The sequence below is a fragment of the Oxyura jamaicensis genome, chromosome 20, assembly GCF_011077185.1.
Source record: "Oxyura jamaicensis isolate SHBP4307 breed ruddy duck chromosome 20, BPBGC_Ojam_1.0, whole genome shotgun sequence".
NCBI lineage: Eukaryota > Metazoa > Chordata > Aves > Anseriformes > Anatidae > Oxyura > Oxyura jamaicensis.
This window is the reverse complement of record NC_048912.1, coordinates 6378658-6402846: the sequence shown is the minus strand read 5'-3', so window position 1 is coordinate 6402846 and position 24189 is coordinate 6378658. Positions and strand designations below refer to the sequence as shown.

The 24189-nt window shown below is 37.8% G+C and overlaps 1 protein-coding gene across 4 annotated transcripts in view; it reads right to left on the bottom strand.

Annotated features, from left to right (window-relative positions):
* Window positions 1-24189, bottom strand: part of NCOA3 (nuclear receptor coactivator 3) — a 79392-nt gene that overhangs the window by 37908 nt on the left and 17295 nt on the right. For 2 of the 4 annotated variants that reach the window (XM_035344179.1, XM_035344183.1), the window contains exon 2: window positions 22368-22409. The exons of the other annotated variants lie outside the window; for them this stretch is intronic. The gene's annotated coding sequence lies outside the window, so the exon portion shown is untranslated. The remainder of the gene's footprint in view (window positions 1-22367; window positions 22410-24189) is intronic. 4 annotated transcript variants of the gene reach the window in all.

Below are 24189 nucleotides of genomic sequence, written 5' to 3'. Positions count from 1 at the left end.
CTGGACAGAAGCACCACCAGTTATTCCACCTGCTAATGCTTTCTTCTTGCAGCTTTTTTTTAAAGGCCAATACCACACAAATGTCATCATATCAAGGCAGTTACAGTATCTTCCTCATTCTCTCCCCATCCCATCCCAGTCCCACTTTGTCAACTGGTGTGTTACAACAGGGAAATAAGACTAACTACGACAGCTGAGGGTAGCCAGGAAAGGACAGCCAAGCTTCAAGTCACTGCACAAAATACCTTACTTGTTACCCTCAAAAACAAATGAAAACCATCACCACCAAGATCACAGTTTGTCATTGATCACATGGGTTTCCAGCACAGTAACCCAAAATATCTCAAGAAAAATCACACAGAGAAGAGCTTGCTGCAGTATCTTCCTCTACAAAAGAGGTATCTGTCTACAAAATACTGCCTTCTTGGACACGCGCACATGGGGGAATGAACAGAAGAAAGTCTTTACAGGAGAAAAGTATATAAATGTTGTCTGATATAGGAAAGTTAACATTTCTAAGAGATCCTTTTGCCCATCACCCTACCAGTATTCCATAAACAGCAGACAAATTATGAGGGATAATTGCTAAAGAGAAAAATGTTTTTTCTGACTTTCTTGTAATATACAGACATTCACAGGTAGTTAAAAACAATCACACTGGGAAAACTACTGTAACTTTTTATTTATGTTTTTAAGAAGATATTTTCTGCTATTCATACAGCTTATTTTGTCTGCAAGACCAAATTTTACTAGACATCAGCCTAAGGTCCCCATGGGTCTTTAAGCCCCTAAAACAAAGTCAGCTTTCCTGCACTACATTTGTTTCAAAATTTTAAGATGTCATAAATCAATGCATTCATTTCTTTAAATGAATCTGCAAAGCTTTTAAGAACAGTAGTCAAAATCTATGGATTATTTAAAGACCAGCAAGCTCAATAAAGAGACTTATTTTTTGAATTTTACCTTACTTTGTCTTGTTGTCTGTATGATTTTTATCATGCCTGGTTATGAATTAGTAATAACTTGAAATGATTAGAACAAAGTACTCCCTATTTTAAGCTCAGCAAATCTACGGGGAGAAGTTATTCTACAATTATGACCGCAGATTTGACTGAGGTTGATCCAAAACAACAGAGAAAATGGAGTAAATCTGCTCAGCCTCTTAGGACTGTTTGAGATCAACTACTGCTTGGAATCCTGCTGCTGCCAAACTGGAGCAAAGAAATCCCATCTTGAATCTCCAATTTTTATCAAAGTGGTCCAGCAAAGTCTGAAGTTCCAAACTGGCTTCAAACCTTCAACTATGACAAAACATCTGAAATACTTCTTCGTATGTCAGCTTGCGCAGCTCTCTCCTGTTCTGTTAACAGACAAGATAGCAGAGAACTGCGGGCAGAAATACCCAGCTCAGATTGGGATTTCCCTTCTGACTCAAAAAAGTGCATATTTTGGGGCAAATAAATCCTAGACTCCCAAAGACTGAAAGAAGCCTGAAGTCTCTGATAAAACTTGCACTGATTATGAACATATGTGAGGGTGATAGATCTGAGTAATACTGGATTTGTAATTTGAAATTCTCAGCCTGGCTAATAAACAGATTTGAAGACTTCTCAGAGAAATACTTCATTGACAACTACCTTGATATTGCAAGCCAAAGAGATCCTGGCAGATGAGATTCTGTCAGACATTTTGCTGCCCATTGCTAGCAGGCAGATTGGTGCATCAGCCAAGTGGTTTCCTGCTATCTCATTGGAAGAACTAAGAAGCCAAAAAACCCAAGGTTGTCTCTATGGATGGAAAGACACAGGAAAATGAACACCTCATCTATTTTGAAGAGAAGATTTCATACGGTTGAAAGCTAGGACAGATTTTAATAAGTCACTAACAATATCAGAAAAAAAAATCAAGATTAGAGGTATGACTGTCCTCAGATTTCACCTCTTTATTACAAATTTTTAGTTTATGAACGCAAACAAATGAAAAGGCTATTGTGTTCAATTCTACCTTTAAAGTAACAGAAGAAAAATTCAGAGACCATTATATGACTATAAAGAAAATTTATAAAAAGAGAAGTAGCAATATAAAATTAGAAGCAGTTTTCTTCTTTACCATACTCAGCCATTTCATCTTGAGGAGTCACCCACAGTTTGGAGTTACCTGGCACCAGACCAATGCGATCTTTTTAGCAATACGCTGAGTTACTGAAGTAACAGGAGTACAAAAATAGCCCAGCAAACTGTTTAGACTAGCAGAAAACTTATTAAATAAGAAAATAATTGTTTTTTCCAGACAATTCTCTCTTTAAGAGGATTATTAAGCAAGAATAATTACACACACAGTTTTGAACATTTCAAGACAATCACGTCATTCTTTACAACATCTGAAGCAAGTAGAACGAGTTTTTCATTTGGCTAAGGTACACAAACTGTTTAAAAAGATATCCAAATGGCTACCAAGCACTTTGTTCATCACTGAAAAGATAATGTTTTTTAATTTCTTGAGTTCTCAAAGAGAAGCCTTTTATTCTAATAAGAAATGGCTTTTTAATTGTATTTAATTGCATAATTTCTACGAAACGTGTTCATTCAAAATAATCTAGTATATTGAAAATACAAATTCTTTACTGAAGTTTACTAATACAGCTAATAAGGAAAGAGCATTTTTACACTTTACACATTTAATGTTACTGTTTACATTACAGTGCCAGTTTACAAGATGTTAACACTGTGCCTAAATTTGATATACAAAAAAATCATTATGGGTTTATTATGGTCTGGATTCTCATTTTAATGAGATTTAACATCTTTAGAACAAAATGTTCAAAGCTGCAAGACATATGCTGAACATGTGTATACATGTAAAGCTTTGAAAACTGCTTAAAAATGTGAGAATGAGTAAAGCTCATGTTACCCTTGATAAATGTCAGCTGTCAGGCAATACAGCCCAATATACACTATACTTTCCACAAACTAGAGCCCAGAAAAATGCAATTTTTACTTCACTAGCTGGATATAATGCATTATACATGGCAACATTTACCCAAGGTCAAAAGTTCAGTGTTTTCAAATTTTAACCTCCAAAGCAGGGTATTGTTACACAGATAACATCATTATGCTGAAATTAATGGAAGTATTTCCAAAATCTCTGCTACACTCTAATATACACGTTCTACCAAAGTGGACACATTCAGCATCAAACCTAGTCCAAAAGAACTTGAAAAGGAAAAAGACAGTTGTTCATATTTCCACTTCCAATTCTGTATTTTTACTGTCCAATTTTACAATTTACATACAAATCCAACCACTTTCTCTCCTGCATTGATGAGACTGATGTACAGGAAAAGAGAAAATCATTCCTGGTTGAAGGGATGATGTTAAATATTGTGTTCAGTAAAGCCAAAAGCAAATTAAGCTGAAAAAGAAACAAAACCCCCTTTTATTGTTGTTGTTGACATGAATAAAACGTCTTGCAATCAGAGACTCATTCAGCAGTACGAACCTGAACACTTCCTGCTGTAGTAAATCACTCATAAAATTCTAAAAGTGTCTTATAGAATTAGCCCGGGTACAACAATCTGAGCAGAGCTGGAACACTAGCTGCACTGTAAAAGGTGTGTTAGGGATCAGATTGTCGCAACTGTCCATTATGAAATATTACTTTCTGATGTGATAAAACTAGGCCAAGCATCCCTATCTACAGTGCAGTCCTCTCACAAGCTGTTCCTTCTCCAGCTCCCCTATTTGAAACCAGATATAATTGATAATTTTGTGCATATGAAAAATGACTTCTACACTACCATTATCAAGCCAAATGGGGAAATAGACTTTAAAGTTCACTGTGATTACCACGTTAACAAGCAGGTTTCTTCTGCTGCAGCCAAGTCTGAAGCACTCTGACAGTCTTCTGTGAATTTTTGTGAAAAGCGTTAGCTAGTTTTCCTGAGCAGGCTAAAAGCTCAGTGTGTTGAAAGATGAAATACTCATGTCATATCAATGCCCTTCCCTCTCTGTTGTAATAAGTATTTTGATCTATTCTAATTTAATATACTTCCACTGAGATTTTCAGGAGCTTTTAGCACTGGTCTAGGGCTGTTTCTGTTAATTCAGTGAGAATTCTATCACCAGCTTCAGTAGGATTACTAAGGCTAAATGCAGCATTTTTTCAGAATTTTATCTTCAACAGGAAGAAAAATACACTTTTAAGGGTATATTTTTATTAAGCTCAACCAGAAAGATATAGTAAATATGTCAAAATTAGTAGAAAGACTCAGAAGACCTAAATTTTATTTACAATTGATTATTTGCCAGGCTAGAAACATTGTTGTGCACTCTACACACAGCCAAGAAAAACAGATACTTGTTTGCTCCAAAGGCAACCTTTAAGCATCTTCTGGTAGCAGGATCTATGTTAAGCCTAGAGCCTGAAATGGAATGATTTCTTCTTAAAATGATTATTCCAGTCTACTTGATGTTTTAAAAGCATATCAGTAATAACCTAATATAATTATGTCCTTCAATGTTCACACTTTTTATTTTAAAAAGACACAGAAAAATGTCCAGCACTTACTATAGTTATAGTAAGTAATCTAGATGAACTTTTATCAACCTTATTGAACACCAGTGTTGAAAAACAGAACAAAAACTGCTGAAAACAGTGGTAACCTAACCACTGCACTTACTACAAATATTGCAGTATCTGTAGCAAAGTAAACATCAAAACATCCCTTAGCTGAGGTGATTACACTTACCAGAGCAAACTATCCCATTTCAGCAAAATTAAAAATAACTCTTCAGATCTTTTATAGCATAAGAAACAGTGAATTGTGAAAAAGTCCCCTTGCACATTTAATTTACAGTATTCATCACACCTGCTCTGAAACCAACATTGGTAATGTGAAATTTGAACTGAACAAACAAGGTAGAAAATCTAATGAAAAGACTGTAGCCTGGAATCAGAGAGCTATTAATACCAATGTGTACAGCTCTGAAGAGCAACTTTTTAATGTTCTGTTTCAAAATAAGAATCTAACATTACATACTGGTTAACTATAATTCTCATAACAACAGCTCCAATAGCTTCCTTCAGAGACACATCAGTAAATACATCCTATATTACTGCAATAAGCGTACACAGCAGGACAGAAGAGGTAGTAAGGATGACAAAAGCCATCTAAGTAAGTACTACAGTGTACCTACTACTGACCAGGAAAAATATCCTGTGAAGCAGAAAACAGCTCATTCAGGTTACTTATAACTGGGTAAGTCCGAAGTTTGGAAGCATTACAGAAGAGACACTTCATCGAGAAATTCTAAAGACTATACTTGGTCTTTAAATTGTATTTTCTAATTTTCCTTTTGTCTTCACAACTTTTAGGAAAATGGCTAGATCATTTCATTCTAAAGCAAAATCTGCAGGCCCAGTTTAAGCGCTCCTAAAACCAACTTGAAGTTTCATTTGGATGAGAGGTAAGCTTCACCAATACACCATGAAAGAGTTAAAATTCTCTCTCGGCAAATAGTAACAGCCTTGGATTATGAAAGAGCCAGAAGCCCTGCAATTTTGGAGTAAACAACAAGTAGTTATTTTTACTGCTTTAGAAATTCCACATCTTTCCTATCTCTACATGTTCTTTACAGTTCTAGGATCTTTCAGATCTCTGAATTATGAGCAGGGATTTATTCTTCTTTATGGCCAAGTGAGGACGTTACCACTTACTGTCCTGCCATTACTGCATGGCCAGCTACTTGCTGACAAATTGCTCATTATTAGCCACTAAAATGTCACACATCACAGCAGAGTATCAGAAAGATCACAGCAGAAAAAAAGTCTTTAAAAACACCTGTAAAATGGGTGATTTTTTTATGACTGCATTTCAAAGACACAGAACTAAGTGTCTAAAAGCAAAGACTAATTTTGATTTCACAGCCAAGCAAGGTAAAATTTTCCTAAATTCTGAGCCAATAAATGACTTAGCAGCCTTCCAAGTTTCTCAGAGGTTAACCTGAAACTTTATGAAAACTTGAGCTGAAGAACACTATGAGGCTAGCATGAATGGCAAGTTACTTGAAGCAGTGCCATTAAACAGTATTAATGTTGCTCTGACAGACTGTAAAAGCAAGGAATGAAGAGAATTACAACTTAGAATGCTCTGCTTTTAGAAAGATCAGAAATGTATTCTGAACGTCTAAAGGGACATTATTAACATTTATGTTATATACTCACAAAATACCAGGAAAAGAAAGGAGAAGTGTGATTTCCTTCATATCAAGATAGCGTTTTTGGCTCTGGAGTGTTCATTACCAATACCCATTTTAACAAAGGAACATAGAATTCATCACACCACATCATATCCCAGGCTTGCCCTATGCAGTAGTAGAAAAGGGTGGGAAGGAAGACAAATCTACCAAAGGGTGGGTTTGTTTTCAGGAGCGAGTAGGAAACTAATAAACATCACAGAATATTCTTTAAGTATAAATTCTACTAACTATAGGTACTCTTCTACTAAAAAAAAAAAAAAAAAAAAAAAAAAAAATGCTTTTTAGTGTACAAATAACTTGTCTGATATCATGTGCTTGCTAAGTGAATACGTAAAATTCTTGTTTCTTTATCAATTTTAAATGCATTGGCTTTTCATTTTAGGCTGTCCCCGTTGTCCTCCCCATAAAACACACAAGGCTCCAGTTTGTTCTTACGCCACGCTCTGTTATTCAGCTTCTGGAAAACTCAAACATTTATTCTCTCTCCAAATGTTCTCTTCTGCCTCTTACAAAAGCCTTAAGAAAGCTTCACACTGATCTTAATTTTCTTCATTTTCTCATTTAGAATATTTCAAAACAGATTCCTTACTGACTGAAGTCCCCAATTCTATTACTGTCACAACAGCAGGCAAGTGATGTTGACATGGGACCCAGGAGGATGACATTACATGGGTGGCAGGGAAGTAATGTGAAAAATAAAAGAAATTCAAAGCAAATGGACAGAACTGTCTACCCTGCTTTAACAGTGCTGTGGGGAGGAAAAGGGGAATGACAGCTTTTGAAATAAAAAATCACCTAATGAGAATTCTATATATGAATATGGAAAGAAAAAATGAAGAGTTATCAATACATTTGCTACATATGATTTTAAAATATTAATTAAAAAATCCTGAAATTAGCATTATGAGAAATGCCTCTATCTAAAGTGGTATTTTTTCTATGAACTACAGATAGAGCTCTATTCAAGCAGATACAGTGACTATCACCAAATTCACAATTGCCCTTCCTCCTTCATTTGCATAGCCAGGATAATTCAGTTCTGCCCTGTCCATTTATAATTACATTAAAAAGGCATTGAATAAAAAGTGCAATTATTTCTCCTACTGTAAACATAACAAATTCTTCCTGTAAATAAAACAAACTTGTTTCTGTAATTTTCCATGTTCAGAACACATGGCCCTTTTTCCTCCCTAGGACAAATAAAGTTAAACCTAGGGAAAAAAATAGGTAGGAATTGCTCATTTTCCTATTCTCTATCACATCACAGCCTTGAGCTTTACTATGAAGGAGCGTTGACAATTGTATGTTCCACCAGTGGTCATGGGAATATGTTTAAGTAGTAACACCCAAAAAGAATAATACTTGTCCTCTGTTTTCACGGCATCGATACCAAACGACTACAATAGCATGTGGAGCCAGCAAGACAAAAGACACCACTTTTGCTGGCAAACCCTTTTTGCTCTGAATCTATTTACACTTGCCCAATCCTTGGCTTAGCAGGACACTCCCTATTTATACCTTGAGATTGAAAACTGACAGCTATAAGGACTATGGCCTTATAATTAAAGTATTATTGTGTTGTGTTTTTAATTTACTGATCTTGAAAAAAAAAAAAATCTACTTCTTGCATTTCTACTTCTGATTGGAGAGAGTGAACAACAGACATGGTGCAGTGATGCATCATGAAGAAATTTCAATACCGCAAACTGTAAAGTTGATCTCTTTTGCTGTCTTAGTCTTCTAGATACAGATTTCAGTAGACTACATACCACAAATGACTGAATTCAACAGTTATGGAGCACTTCAGCCAGTCTTCTGTCTTCCTTCCTGCATCTGTTCATGGATGTTGTCTATTACTGAAATTCCAAGTAAGCTGAGAAATAACCAGTTAGGTTATACTGATTATCACCCTAAAGGACAAGCACTGTTTGCTCAATAAACATCAGAATGAAAGTTTAGAGAAATCAGAGCTAGTGATGACTTCGGATAGATAAGAAGAGCTTTCCAGAACATACAAAGAAAAGCAGAATGTGAATGGCAGAGAGGGTTCTACATTAGCATGTGGAATCCCGTCTTGTCCAACCCCCACCCCCAAGACCCCATCCAAACAACCAACCTACAAACAGTTTTAAACTGTGCTGGAAATAAAGCACTTTTCTTAAAAGGACTACAGAAAAAGTATTCTGGTCCGCTCCTTCAGTAGAAATCAGTAAGTGAAACTACTATTTACTGTCCTTGTAGTCTGAGAAACGAAGACTACTTCAAACTACAACAGAAACTAGGAACAATCTGACTGTAAGGGCATATCAACCTACAGACATGCAGGGGGGACAGCTGTATAGATAAGGCAACCTATGAAAATTATAAAAGCAAAAAGTCCTTTCAGCTACACCAACCAATTCCTATATTTATTGCATTTTTCAATAAAGTGTGAAAGGCCACACACAACTCACAGAGGGAAGTCTGCTTCATCACGATCACACCACTTTATTCTATCTGAAAAACACTAGGATTTCCGCATTGTTTTGTATATTAAAAGAATATATATATATATGTCTGCCTCACACAGACACTGAGGTAGACACTGACTCCTAACTCTGTGCCAAAGAAATGAGACAGTGGATATGTACACTTACACTTAAAGGAATCAATATGTCCACAGCTTAAATTTTTTTGCAGAGAAGATGAGAGAATGAATACACTGATTTTATTTATTGTCTTTCAAGAAGTTGCTACTATAAACCTGCTCCAAGGCTAGCACAAAACAGGACTTGAAAGTCCATTGAAAATGTTCTGAGGACCTCTAGACCTGATCACCATACATCTCAGAACAGGTTATGTCACCACACCCAACACAGCTCTTCCAAGAGGGAGTTTCAGAGGGCCAAGAGTTCACTCATCACTGGAGATCTGCGGTAAGGATGCCAACAAGACTGCCTTCAGAGATGGACCTATTGAGGATAAAGGAGGGAAAAAGGCTGCTTACTGCATCCCACCATGCAAGGCTTGGACTGCAGATATTAAATTTCACCACTAACTGAAATGTAAATAAAAGCAGAGAAGACAGAGATAAAATAATAATGTTTTAAAAACAAACAAAAATGTAAACTCCAAATACTACCGTTCTGCTGTTTTTCAGTGTCATTTATGCCTGCACTTACAGTTAGGAGCAGATTTGGGTGGAAATGACAAGCTTTCATACGAGATCTCCAAGTGCAGTTCACCATGCAACTCCATGACGAAAGCCAGGAAACACAGGAGGATGAGCCAGCAGAAACTTGGAATAGACTACAGAAGTATTGACAATGAGTTTTGGAATATAAAATCATTTTCCCATTTGAGAGGCTGTGCTCTGAAGTCTTCTCTCTTAATCATCCACCCTTCCTTCACTAAAACAGGACAATAGGAACTGTTTACGCTAGATAACAAATAATAGAGGAAAACACCTTGGCATGAACTTCTCCTTTTCAAATTTCCAGTTCAGAGTCTGGAAATAGTGAAGAAAAAAAAAATATCTAAAAGTGCAACTCCCAAACAATTGGCAATTCACCCTGAGGAAACTTGAGAGATGTAACCAACCTCAAAATCTACCCTGAATAAACATGCAGAATAAAACAGTATAGAACTCAGCAGTTATTTTCAGTCTGAGAGTACTCATTTAATGATTTTATGTTACAAAAATGCACTGGCAGTATTTCTGATACCCCTCTTTCTGGCCATTTTTATTAGAAATAAAGGTTATACTGTCTTCGTGTTCAGCACTTCACTTTCAGCCTATTGCCACTTTACCCAAAATAGGATACTTTGAAGTTACAGGATGTACAAATCTGGTGAAGTTCAAGTTTCTTTAGCTTGAAAGACATTTTTTGTTTGGTTGGTTGTTTTTTGCCCATTTCTTACCCTGCTTCTGGCATACATATTAATGTTTGGAGAGATTACTTGTTTCTAACACTAAAAGGCATGTGCATCCAACACTACCCCGATGCAATCATGCCACTGTTCAAGAGAAACCTTTCAGATAGGGACACTTAAACAGCACTTCAGAAACAGAGTTCACAAGCGTTTCTGAGTTCCTGACAATTGTAACTCACTCCTCTTTCTTTTAGAAGAGCATTTATTCTATTTCACTGTGATATGCAATATGATTTGTGACTTCAGTGCAGCTCCATTGTGAAGGCAGATGAACTGCCATGAAACGGACAATGAGAAGCAGACAAGATGCACACAGACGCAGTGAGGACAGAACAAAGAATCACAGGGAGTGGGAGAAAATAAACTATATAATAGCTGCTGCTCGGGAACACTAGCTGGAACAAACAGGGAGGCCACCAACTATCATTACAAGCGCATGTTTCTTTTGCTGTTGCAAGGAGAATTGCACACAAGAGGGGGCAGGGGATCTGCTATTAATCATATTATATTCATTGTTCCCTTGATGCTGCTGGCAATGCTTCAGGAGACTCCCTCAATTCCCAGATAAAACTGTAGCGAAAACAGCACTCAAGAAGAATCCCGGACCAAACCTTCCCTCTCTGGTCCTACTGTGCTAACGCTGCCATAAACTAAACACTTCACACCTGAAAAGCTTAGTGTACTGAATTTAAAAAGAAAAAAAAAGGAAAGAAATCCAGATCACAGCAGTTGAGGGCTCGTCCCCACCCTAATCTCTCATTAGGAAAATGAGCACACTACATAAAACTGACGAAACTATTTGCAAGAACAAGCCACCAGAGAGGTGAAAACATCAGCCTGAAGTAGTCGGGAATCAAGTTTCTTTGTTGAGGAAGAGTTTTGAATGTTATCTCTGAGTAAGGTGCTGAGTGACTCCTTGATTAAGTGGCACTTAAAATTCAGGGAGTTGAATGCTCCAGCCAGAAGAGCAGGCCGCTACCTGTGCCTGGGAGCGGGGGAGGGAGAAAATGGCAGCTGATGCAGCAAAGTAACCCAGTCAGCTATTCTTTTGTCAGGGAAAAGACAGACATGTTTGAGGGGAAAGAAACGTGGATTAACTAAATCTCGTATTCATATTTCATCGAAAACGTAATGCTGCTTTAATTTGTCTGGTTTGGCAAAGCTACAGAGGGAAGGTGAATTTACTTGACCACAGATATTTTTGATTTTTTGTGTGTGACAAAAACTGCATAGTATGAAAGTGACACGCACGCTAATTGGGTCCAGAATTTGTTAGTCACCCTACCCAAATAAAAATCTTTAAGATGGCTACCATGGGACTCCAGCACTCCGCAAGTTGGCAGTGACGTTGCACAGGCACTTCTTCTTTCCCAGGTCGAGGAAATACAAATTATTTTGTTTAATGAAGATACACGAGAACAGAAAAACAGCTAGGCGAACGTGCGTTTAACACGCCAACTTGTGAACTAACGAGGCATTTCTACCCCAGATTTCAGTAAACAGCAACCACTTCATTTTTAATAAAAAAAAAAAAAAAGAAAGCCCAACCCCCGTTTATTAAGCAGCAGAGCTCCCTGCAGCCAGCACGCCGCTGTGTCCGATGACTCATCCTCCCTTCCCTAGTTTCTAATTAGCTGTGATAGCATCAATTTGGAGTTTTGGGTTGTTTTTTTCTAACACAAAACCATGGTGGAAACTGCCAAACGGACGAATCGTCGCTCACCGACCAGTTTGCAAAGTGCCGGAGCGGCAGCACCCCGGGGGCCCCTCGGGACTCCGAGCCCCCTCAGCACCCACCCGGGTCCCCTCAGGTCCCCCCCTTTCCTGCTCTGTGGGCCCGCAGGCGCCGGGCCCGCTCCCGCTGCCCCCTCCCCGGGCGGCTGCCCGCGGCCCGGCCCGGCGGCGGAGGGGAAGGACGGGCAGAGGAGGGGGGGAAGCCCTCGCTGGGCTCCGGGCCCGAGAAAGGCGTTCCGCCACCGCCGCTGCGGGGTCAAAAGTTTAGCCTGGTTTCCATTTCACCTCTCCGCGCCCAATGGCAGCGCGGCGGCGGCGGCCAGGACAGCGGCCCTGGCTTAACTCCTTGCCGCCCGGCCCTGAGGAGGGAGGAAAAGAGCCCAAAAAATAGGGAGCAGGGCGACCCAAGGGCTTTCTCGGCCCCGCAGGATTGCTGCTAGGCAGGGTCCCAGGGGCTCTGAACCGGCCCTAGTGTGAGTGACAGCAAATAGTAAGGGATGACCGGGGTAGAAGGGAGCAGAATGGGCAGAAAGGATTAGGGTGTGCAACAGAGCCCCACAGGGTTTGCTTTGCTTCTTGGGCAGCCAGGGATGGGCACCGCCACGGGGCTGCCCAAGGAGCCTCTGCACCACTGATAGTTCTCTGCTTCAAGACTTCTTCCCCCAAAAGTCACCCTCCATCTACCTTGAGAAGGACAGACAGTGGATGGGGGGCTTGTCCTCTGAACAAAAATCTTCAGCTCTGCAGTCTCAGACATGAAAGCACTTACAAACCCCATCAGGTACTATTCAAAGGTGGTCATCTACCCTGGACTGCCATATATGTGACAACATAAACCCCATTATACAATTTGTTAATGACTGGGAGACTAACAGGAATAAGGAGCCTCAGGTCTGTTTGATTGAGGGACAGATCCCACTGGTCCCTAGCACTGCTGCTTACAGTATTTGCCTCGGGTGCCTGTCCTAAATTTCATTATGTTGTGTAAATACCATGTATGTTGCAGTGTGCAATCCACAGAAGAGGACTCCTGTTGAGATAGTTTGGTGGGGGATGCACAGCAACTGATTGGCAACACCGGGAAAATATGGTAGCTATTCAGACATCCTTTGAAGGGGTAGCTTGACCAGCAAAACACAGAGTTATTGGAATACATTAATATTAATCATGGCTAGAACCATGGGGGGCGGACTTTAAATGGGTATATGAATGTCTTCCACAGCTTAGAAACCACAACATGAAGTTTTATCTGGTTCAGATAGAAACATAGAGATAAATTATAGGTAGAGGTCCCCCAAAATACAGTAAAGCTTAAAAAAAAATAAAAAATGAAAAAGTTTAGGTGACCTAACTTCTGGATTAAAATCAGTTCTTTAGATTTGTGAAGCCCACCAGGGTATGCAGAAACATCCTGAAAAGCCCAGACCTTCCGATCAGGGCCCTAAGTAGCACCAAGTCCTTTAACTGTCTGCTCAGTGGAGGAATTAAGGTATTTCCTTCTATGAAACTCTTGGCAATGAAGAAAGGAATTTTCTGCAGTTAATAGAGCACCCCCTGAACATGAACTAATACAGTAATGCTCACATATCGATATTATATTCTGCTGCCCAGAATAAGTTCTAGTAACTAATAAAATCAGAAGCTCAGATATGACTGAGCATGAAGAGAGGCTCCTGTCCTGCAGTAAGTATATCAATGAGCACTTTTGAGCAAACATCTAGTGTTCTGGCTTTGGCTGGGATGGAGTTAATTGTTGGAGCAGTTGTGGGTTAACCCACATCCAGCCACAGAAGTAGAAAAGAATCTGAATGGTCTGGACACCAGACATTTTAAACAGATTTTCTTGTTCTGGCACATAAAAAGACAAGAAACATCCTAGTCTCCACTCATTTCAGGATTAGGGAGCTAGACGAAGAATGTGGAGCAGGTTTCTTGTTCCACTGTATGCCTCCATTCTGCATTAACAATCTTAGATTCTGTCATCCCCTAATCAGGAGTTCTGGTGTAAAATTGTAATGGACAAAATTATGACAGAAGCTTTTCAGAGTCAGAATTATCATCACAAGCAACGCAGTTTCATCACAGGCACTACTGACTCAATGCACCCATCTGTGGTAGAGTATCCCAAAATTTGTGCCCGATTGTATTCTCTAGGTGATTGATGAAGATGTTGAATGAAGATGGGTAATAGTGAATAACAGGGGAATGGCAACCTATGGCTGCATCATGCTTGATCTTGGAAAGCCAGTGCCAGCTACATTTAAGCAGATAGCAAGGGATGCATCACCCCTTCATTAGCCTCACATACTCTGGGCTTTCTAAGGGATATGGACAAAAAGTTATTGGTCTGGTGCATTAATAAACACAATATAATAAAAGGCAGCATGAAGAGGAGTAAAACATACAGTTAAGACATATCTGTTAGGCTAAGTATCCTGAGGCAGCAGAAAAGGGTAGGGTTAAGTAGAGACCTGAAGTAAATGATTGGCAAGTGACTGGATACAAAGTGGAATGGCAAGTCATGGCATACACTTACAGGGTAGACAACATGGAATTAAGCTTTCCAAAAACAGGCAGCTTCTAACAGTAAAGCCAGAAAACACTTGAGAACGTGTATCTTAGCATACTCTTGTTAATCTTTCTGCAGAGATCTCAATCAGAATACAATTGTGAAGAGGTAAAATGGGTAAACATGCCATCAACATGCATAAGAGGTTTATGCTGAAGATGCCAGTAAAGTAGTACTTAGTTTTTCAAACTCTGAAAACAACCAGATATCAGATCATTCGAGATTATGCCCATGACAACCCTAGGGGAAAAAAGCATTAGTCAGGTGGTAGCTATTACTAATTCCCCACAAACATGCAGTTAGGAAATTATCTTACCCAAGAATCTCAAGGCTTTCACAGCACTTCACAACAATGAAAGATCTCAGCCCTCTGCATAGGTCCCAAGGAAGAATAAAGACATAAACAGACGTTCTTCCAAACAGCTATGCCAGCTGAAAATACTGCAAGCAATCTTCCATTTTTATAAACCCAACTCACAAAATAGTTTGGGGCACAATGAAGGAAATAATGCAAATGCTCTTCAAAGCTGCTCCAGGAATCAGACAACAGTGATTTCTTAAACAGGCACAGGTAGATTCTTTGCTCAATCTATGCAAACAGGCATAGTAGCTCAATACAGCATCTCTGTGGTTAAGCTTAATGCCTTGAGAGCTGTTAAAAGATGTAGTAAGTGATTAGAATGCATCAAAAAGTTAAAGGCATCATAAAAATCTTGAGATCAGACCTTACTACCAGGCTTTTTTTTTTTTTTTTTTTAAACTCTAGCTCAAAAAGGATTAAGACACCAGTGGAAAAAAAATATCAAAAACACTATTTTCACAATTTAGATAGGTTAAAAAACAGTTGTGCCACGAGCAATTTAATACTTAATTACATATATAAAAAGCTATTTTCCTCTCAGTAAAGACAGCAGTTCGTTGTTGTTTTTTTTACCTTCTCTAAATACCATGTCTTTTCAGAGAAATTCTTTTAAACTGAAGTATCACAAATAAATTCCCTTTTTATAAGATGGCCTCATTTTAAAAGAAAATGGATGCTATAAAATTTTACATCAAGTCAGCATGTTACCAAGAAGCTTTTCTGTGTGTTCTGAATTTGATTAATACAAGCCAAGGTCACTTCCTGAAAGATGCCTACCACTGCAGCTGCAAGCAAACTAGACTCCTCTGAGCTCAAAAGCTGGGGGATGGGAAGACACTAGAAATTTCTAACATTGCCTCCTAAAATACACTAATTACTAAACTTGAGTAACATTTAGAAGTGTTTACTAGATCACCACATAAGTAATCTATTAACCAAAGTCAGTCTGTATAATAGTGTTTTCAAGCAAAAAGATTGAAAATGATGCAGCAACATGTCTGTAATAATGAACAATTCTGAGGATCCTTTACTAAACTTTACGCAATTCCCTGGAAAATGTACAGTTTTTACATTGTGTTTTATTATGCAGCTCATGAAGCTAATGAGAGGCTGCCCTTGAATTAACAGCACATCTCAATCCTTCTGAGACTTCGAGGCTCCACCCAATCCACACAGCGTCCTATTCCGACTCCATTTAGGAAAAACACGTTTGAGTTAAGCATGCAAGCTTTTTCCAGAAGTCTGCAGCATGTAGACTTTCTAGTTTCTGAAGACTCTACCTGCTGTTTACAAGACAAGCTAGAAATTAGCTGTTTTCATCTGTAATATTCAAGATATTAAAAAAATATTTTACGAACATGCCACATTCGAGTTACACATGAAGCCAAACAGTTGCAGTTTCTCCCACTTCCAGACACAAAGCTTACAGGTCATGAAAATAAGACCTGTACCAAACAAAGCAGAGCATTATTTTTGCTTTTTGTGTGCACAAATAAGAACTGTACAATCTGAAGTACCAAACAGGAGGTGGGGGGAAGGAAAGGACTGCTGGAAAATGTTTGAAACCACACACTAACAGACATTCCCCGCAAGGGCATCTGTTTGTCTAGGAAATGGGCCTCACTGGCTTTATTTATGAACACACACACAACTTAATACACTTCATCTTTAAAATAGCCTTGATAGAGCCAACATTGCATCCAAAGTTTCATACTAAAATTAGGAGGATCTGCTCAATGAAAGTTCATTTTGACAAACTGATGTAGTAGAAGGAAGAGAACATTGTTGGTTTTGGGTGGGCATCTTTGCCTGAAATAGAAAAATATACTAAAACATATCATTACCTATGCAGGCACTGTGGTTAAGGATGCCTAACATTTTCCATCACAGAAGCCTGTTCTAATTCTTTAATGACTGTCTCACACCCCCCTCAAAACTACGTGGAAGACTTGCATAAAATTGGTTCAGACATTTAAAAACAGAGTAGATTATGTTGAACAAAATGCAACTTTTTATTCCATCTGAGAAGCTAAGTTTTAGGAAACTGCTCAAATCTCTAAACAAGCTAAACTTCATCTTGCTGCTCTGCACAGATGGTAAGTGCCTTTAAAGTCTTTGCACATGCTTAGTTGTGTTTTAAACCACTTGCCAAAATCCTCAAGTATTTTATCTAACCAAGCAAGCTTTGTCGCTGCACGGCTCCTCCATGCTGACAGGACAGAACATGCTTTATCATTGTATTATACAGACTAGGAGCAGCTTGCCTACGAACCTGCCAGCTATGAAGCAGTTAAAGTGCCTGGCAGCACACTAGCTGGTGAACAGGGACATTTTTCTAGGTTATACTGCCCCACCCATTCTGAAAACAGGAGGCAGCAGAAGGATCAAGGGCTTAGCAAAGGCTGCCCCCCATTCAGGATCCCAGTTGAAACAGCAGATGGGGGTCTCACCCAGTAGTGCAAAAGGAGCTAGCCGATACAGAAAGCACACAGACCAGTGGCCAAAGTGGTGTCCTCATCTGCTCTGTCCAATTCCACATGCCAACCTTGCTCGCAAACAGAATCAAAAGTTTTAATGCTTTTTTCTATTTTTTACTTTTTTTCTCCTATTTTTTTCCATTCTCTTTTTAAAGGCGTACAAAAAGTTACACTGAAAATATTAACGTCCTGAAATAATTAAAAAAAATTAAAAATCACTGTCCAGCTCAATACCTCTCCCTTTAACCCCAGTGGCACGTAGATAATTAAGCACATTGCTGTGTCTGCCTGGGACTGGCAGCCATCAATTCACAAAAGCACCCATCAATTCACAACAGAACTACTATAGGTTTACTTATTTCTCTTGTATCACCTCCAAGGAACATTACTATTTCAGCAAATACATTTGCTTTACTATACACTGATATAAAATGGTCTTGTAATGGAAAATTCAATTGTGTCAAAGACTTGTATCCTAACTTTGCCTTGCCCAGTAAAGGTACATAGGGAATTTCAATTACATACAAATTAGGATGCCTTTTTTTTTTTTCTCTCTATGAGGAGTAAACAAGACAAATGCAGTCTTGATTATCACAGACCACAACTTCCGATTAAGACTATTCATTCACAGCAGATTTTCAACTGGCATTTAAATCACTGATTTAACTGTTGGAAATATTTACACCAGCCAATAGGGGGGTGGCGACACGTGAGCTGGAAAGAAATGTAGTCCATAAATCACATCGACTTGCCGTAGGCACATTTTGCTACTCAGCAGATGCAGTACTTATGGACATTTATTCACGTGTTTCCACAGGAACTAAGCTATAGAATTAATGTCAGTAAATGTATTATTTAACACTGTAAACCCACTGATTTTAATCAAAGCTTAGGATATATTAGCATTTTAAATGTGAACTACTAAGTTTGCTTAAAAAACAACAAAACAAAACCTGTGTTTAGTAAATCCACAACTAAAGAGGAAAAAGCATATAGAATCATTTTCTGAAAAAGTATTCGAGTGCAAGTGGGGGAGGAGAGGAGGGAAGACAGCTATCCATTAAGGGTTTTCAGATTACATATGCACAGAGTCACACAAACTGGCTTCAATGGGAGTTAAATGCCTGATGTGTTACAGTGCTTTTGAAAAGTCTACTCGGTATCTCTTTTCATCAGGCTATTAATTTTTTTATTTTTATTTTTTTTAAGAAAAACAAAGAGCCACACACACACATTCCCCTTGTTTTAAAGTTTGATCTTGTTACCCTCTAATCTAATAATAATAAAAGTATGTTAATCAAGTTTCTTGACTTTTTGGCATAACTGGACACTCAAATTTGAAGAGGCACTACAAGATCAGAGAATGAAAACAAAGGAAGTTACTGAAGAAATGAAGTCAAAATAGTTTAGCTTTCCATGCACGGTATCAGTGCTTACATACTATTTTTGCTTCATTGTAAGGAGTGACAAGAGCTACTTAATGCAAAAGAGACCTTTCTAAAACACAATTTGACCTTGAAATATGGAGGTATTCCTAGCTCAATGCAGTAATTAACATCTCTGAATAAATTTGAGTGTACACAGACAGTATATTTGGTACGGCAGCAAGAGGCCTTCATTTAGTTCAATGCTAATGCTTAGCATGCAGAGTTTGAAGTGACAGTTATGTATCTACATTATACCTTATCTGAGCATTTCATTAGCTAAAAATCCACTTTTCCTCCACTTGTTTTCATGTATCTTCCTGTATTTCATTTTCATACTGACCAAAGATTAATAGACTATCTTCAACCAAACTGCAAAATAAGGACAGAACAGAATAATTCTCAAATTAGAATAATCTGTTTTGCCACTGTACAGTCAGATTATCTTACTGTATTTCAAATATTACCCATCCTCTGTGTTCCAATGGTTGTAACACAAGAGCACCTGCTAAAACCTACTGCAAAAAAAATGAAAGCTGTAATGTGGTTTTACATGTCCCTGATAGGCTCAAATGTTAGATTTCAGGCATCAATTGTTTACAAGTTAAGCTGAAATGGGTTAGTGTCTTTCTTCAGTGCTACGCAAAATAGAAAATAACAGCCTATAGAGATGTTACAGACTAGAGTGCCACAGACTCGCTTCTGAGTCCTACAACAAAAGGGCAAGAGGCAGGGTTTACTACCTCCAATAAGATAAATATCAATTTTCAAAGATTTTGAATACTGGAATGGGTTCCAGACAACTTGTGGAATCGCTTTGCTAAGAAACGTTCCAAACCTTCGCTGAACAGAAGTCTCAAACAGCTCTTTGTCAGCAAGGTTTAGATTGATGTTAGCATAACATCTCTATGATTTTCAGTGAAACATTATCATGAGAAAATTATATACTGCAGCCTCTACTCATACTGGTACCATTATAATGAGTTACTAAGACAAGAGACTTTATGATTAATCCCACTTTGTCTTAATTTCAAGATGTGTCACTATATTCTTTTCACTACTGTTAATCACAGTCTATTTTATTAGTCTCACAAATCCTTTATAATTTGCATACAACCATTAATATTCCCATCTTTACTGGAAACAAACTATATATTCCTGATGACAACATTAATTCCTACCATTAAGGATTTTTTTTTCCATTTAATAGTAAAACCAGCATGTTTTTGAATAAAGCTCTCAATGCCCTCTGGATTTTTGGTACTGAATGTTATATTCTTTACCAAGCATTTCCATCGCATGAAAACCTTGCACTTCTATTTTTTTCTAATGATCTCCTAAAGAAGTAGAACCTTCACTTTCATTAAAAAGAAATTGTACAATAAATCTCACTAACCTCTCAAGGATTCATACAGAAGTTACTTTTATAATAGCTGCTTACCAATTAGAAAACCAGTTATGCTCCTTAAAGTGTTTATACAAATAGCATGTCTCATACATTGATGTTTATCTGCAGAATTCTCCAAAATAACACTGTCATCGTTAGCACAGAAATTCTAAGTAATTTCAGGAAGATTTGCAGCCATTGTGGAAGTTAATACAAGAGGTCAGTGACTGCCAGAAACAGAAGAATGGATTACATCCATCTTCTTCAAGTCCCCAAAACATTTGTAATGTTTTGTTTCAGATCCAGTTGCTTCCTTGTTTATAGATAAATGACTAAATGGTTGCATAGTTTCACAACATTTGGAAGCAATTTTATGTATTTTTATACAGAGCACTGGAGGGACCATCAGGATAGAGTTTGTTTGTTGTTTTTTTTTTTTTTTTGTTTGGTTGGTTTAGATTATTAATACTACTACTTTTTCTTAAATGCACTGTATCTTCAGTTCCCACCCAAGAAGACCAACTGAACTGTAGCTTACATGCAATAAAACCATGAGCCGGGGATCCACGGCTTGAGCATGTCATACTCTCTTTCAGCAGACTTGCAGGTAATTTTGCAGATAACCTGATGTGAAGCTTTAAAGCTAATATCCAGTCACACTCACATATAAGGAGGTTTCTATTAGCATCTGGTGTGTCAAACGTGGTACCTAACCAATCAGCACCAGTCACGCATTTATGCCACAAAACTGGAACGTATCAGCTATCAAGTGTAGTTTATACTACTTGTTTTTCTGTCAGTAAACAAAACACCACATCGCATTTCTATGACAGTACATCATACCGACATTGCACTTAAAAGAAAGGGATGTTACGGTTATGTACATCAGTCAGAACTTCATATTCCTGGGCCTCATCAAATTTAATTCTTAGCAGAAAAGTCACTATTATTGTCTCTAGGCATGGCATAGCTTTAGTGTTTTCCATTTAAAACCCACTAAGCATTTTTAGCGTACCTGAAAATCCATCAAGATTCAGAAAGCTACAAAACCTTACCAACTCTTGGGCTTCCATCAAATTCTCACATATGGAAATGACATCATACATGCAAAAACAGGATAAACATGGCATAGCATAGAGGGAACACAAGAGCTTATGAAACCAACCTAATGTCACTAATTCTGTCTTTTATGACATAAATGCTGTGATATAGTTGTTGGGTTTTTTTCCCCCCATCGCAGGTAGATTTATGACAGACAATATGCTTAGACATATGTCTCCATCCAGTCAAGAGCAAAAGTTATTTATCCCTTCTCTCCACTGCACACTATTTACCTCATTGTGGCATCTGTCTGTAAATCATTGCTTAGGAACATTTTAATGAGCGCAGCTATCTGAAACAAAACAATCTTTTTTCTGTGCTTAGACAAGAACGTTCTCCAAAGGTTTTCCTTTCACTGTCTCCTTTCATTTTCTTCATTTTGCTCTAACCTTCCCTTATTCTAGCCAAGCCAGGTCACATGAATTTTATCACAGAGCATCCTGCTGAATTACAGAGTAAGGAGGCTGAACTTATCAGAAGAGATGACTATGAAAGAGGCAATATCCAGACATGCATTCAGTTTCAATACTCTTAAGCAATAGATATAAAACTTGACATAGTTATCTATTTGAGTACTGAAGGCTAAACGGGTTACTCTGAGTTATGGACCAAAAAAAAAAAAAAAAAAAAAAAACATGCCCTGATGATTAGCATCATATCCACTTCTGGGCCCAAACAGCTTTAGCTGAGAAGCTCCATTTCAACACCACTGTTTCAGAACTGTTCTGAGCAAAGTATTTACATCATCAGTTACTTCAGAAATAAGAAAATCTTGGCACCAGTGATAGAAAATTAAGAACTGAAGGCAAATATACACACAAAAGGATTTTATTACTTCATCCCAGTCCTTTTAAGAGCAATATTCTTTAAATGCCCAGGTATCCCCAGGAGCCTACTAGCCTTAGATACTACAGAATGCACTGAAGACAAGTAATACCATATACTTCCTCAGTTTAAGGGAGGTGGAAAAGGGCATATATAATCTATAAAGTATTTTAGATTATTAATACAAAACATAAGAAAATACATTTCTCTAAGGGAATTGCAATTATTTCATCCCTTCTCCAAATCCCCTTGCTATCAGTGTTTACTCTGGATCAATTCTCAAAGTAGCCCTGGACAACCACTTCAAACAGAAGACTTACCTAGCACAGCGTTCTCTCTCCAACAGAAGCCAGTAGAAAAGCCTAGAAAGAACAAGGTAAGCATATCACTCTTTCAGCATTCTCTCAAACTTCATAATCTCCAGCTCAGGAATTTCCTGGTTCACAAGGACCGAGTTTCCCAGCAGCTGGATTTCTCCTCTACAAGTATATGAATTGCTTTTTGAACCCATGAAAATCAACACAGCTGTAATATTCTGTGGCAGCAAGTTCTACAGTTAAGCTCTGCACTACATAAAAGTACCTTTAATTTTTATTTTTTTTAATTGCCATGAGATAATAAATAGTAGGGAAATAAATGAAATGGCTGAAAAGCAAAACACTTTCTTCATCTTGATTTTCCATGACACCCATGGTTATTTCATATGGATCAGTCTTGTACTCTTAAGCCAAAAGATGGTGGACGTTCTGGTAAATTTTATTTCTCATACAAAAACTGTTTCATAGATCTGATCTTCATCTTTCTCTATACTTTAAAGACCACTGTACTCTTTTTGGCATGGCAAACATTCATGCAATAAGCTTTGCAAAATTGTGTTACACAATATCAAAGTCTCACATCTATAAAGTAATTCATAAATCGGCAGTTAATAAATTAATTTATATTAAGCAGAATTTTAAAAGTTCTATGTAGAACTAAGCTCAAACACTGGAAATGTCTTTAGTATTGTATAACAAACTAAACACAGGGAAATACCTGATCTACCATTGTTTTTATCCAGCATTTAAGTAAACAAAACAAGTTTGTTTTAGGCTTTGACAATAAAGATTTTTCAGTTGTTTTATGTCTTCAACAATATATTTAGCCTTTAGAAAATATAAGTCTTAGAAATCCCATGTCCAAGCTTGAACTTTGCATCATATTTGCAAAGTAACATTTAGATAAGATATCCAAAATGTAAACAAAGCAATGACAGAAGCTTTATTTCATAATGCACTGTTTATTTCAATACTTTTAATCAGCGATAAACGAGCTAAACAATACACAATTCACAGTACAATCCTTGTAAAAGCTGGAAAAGATATTAAGGTTCATGTCAAGTTCAACGTGCTCTATTTTTAACTTTAGTCAAGTCCCTTCTCATTAGCAGTAACTTAATAAATAACCTCTTCTATCAAATCAACTTCCTAGCTGCAGCTAGAAATTTATGTACTTACAAAATAAAATGTTTAGCCCAACAAATAATTCAGTTACTTGGATCTAGCAAACTAACAGTCTCCCATTGCCACAGAATACCAAATAAAGAATTATTAATTGCTTAACAAAGCAGTACTTAATTGTTTGCTATTATTTTTCACAATCATTGTTTGCTTCACAAGCTTCATTCCAAAACTTTAAGAAACAACAGAAGACTGGCCTCCCCCTCTGACGCAGCTCACAGGAAGAAGCAGTCTTCACATTCATATAGTCTGACAGCAATGGAACAATTCATTTAGCATAACTTTAATAGTGAAATTTAGGACACTGCTGTAGGACCTGCTGAAGATGCTTTTTGAAAGCATTTCACAAGGTCAAACCAACCCAGACTATTCTCATGACTGACTTATTAGGAAAGAGCCAAGTTTACATAATAGTGATCTGAAAGACAGACGAGGCCTTTGAAAACAAGCCCATCCTTGAAGACACTTCTGCATTTCAAGGATGCTAACAAATAGCATCTAGCTTGCCTTTAAGAGACAAACTGGTTTTGAGTACTCCTGCATGCAGCACTACCTGTATCACGCGATAGTAACCCTGTTTGGAGGCCAGACTTGTTCAGGAATTGATACGCACTGCAAGCAAACATCAGATCTCAAAAGCACA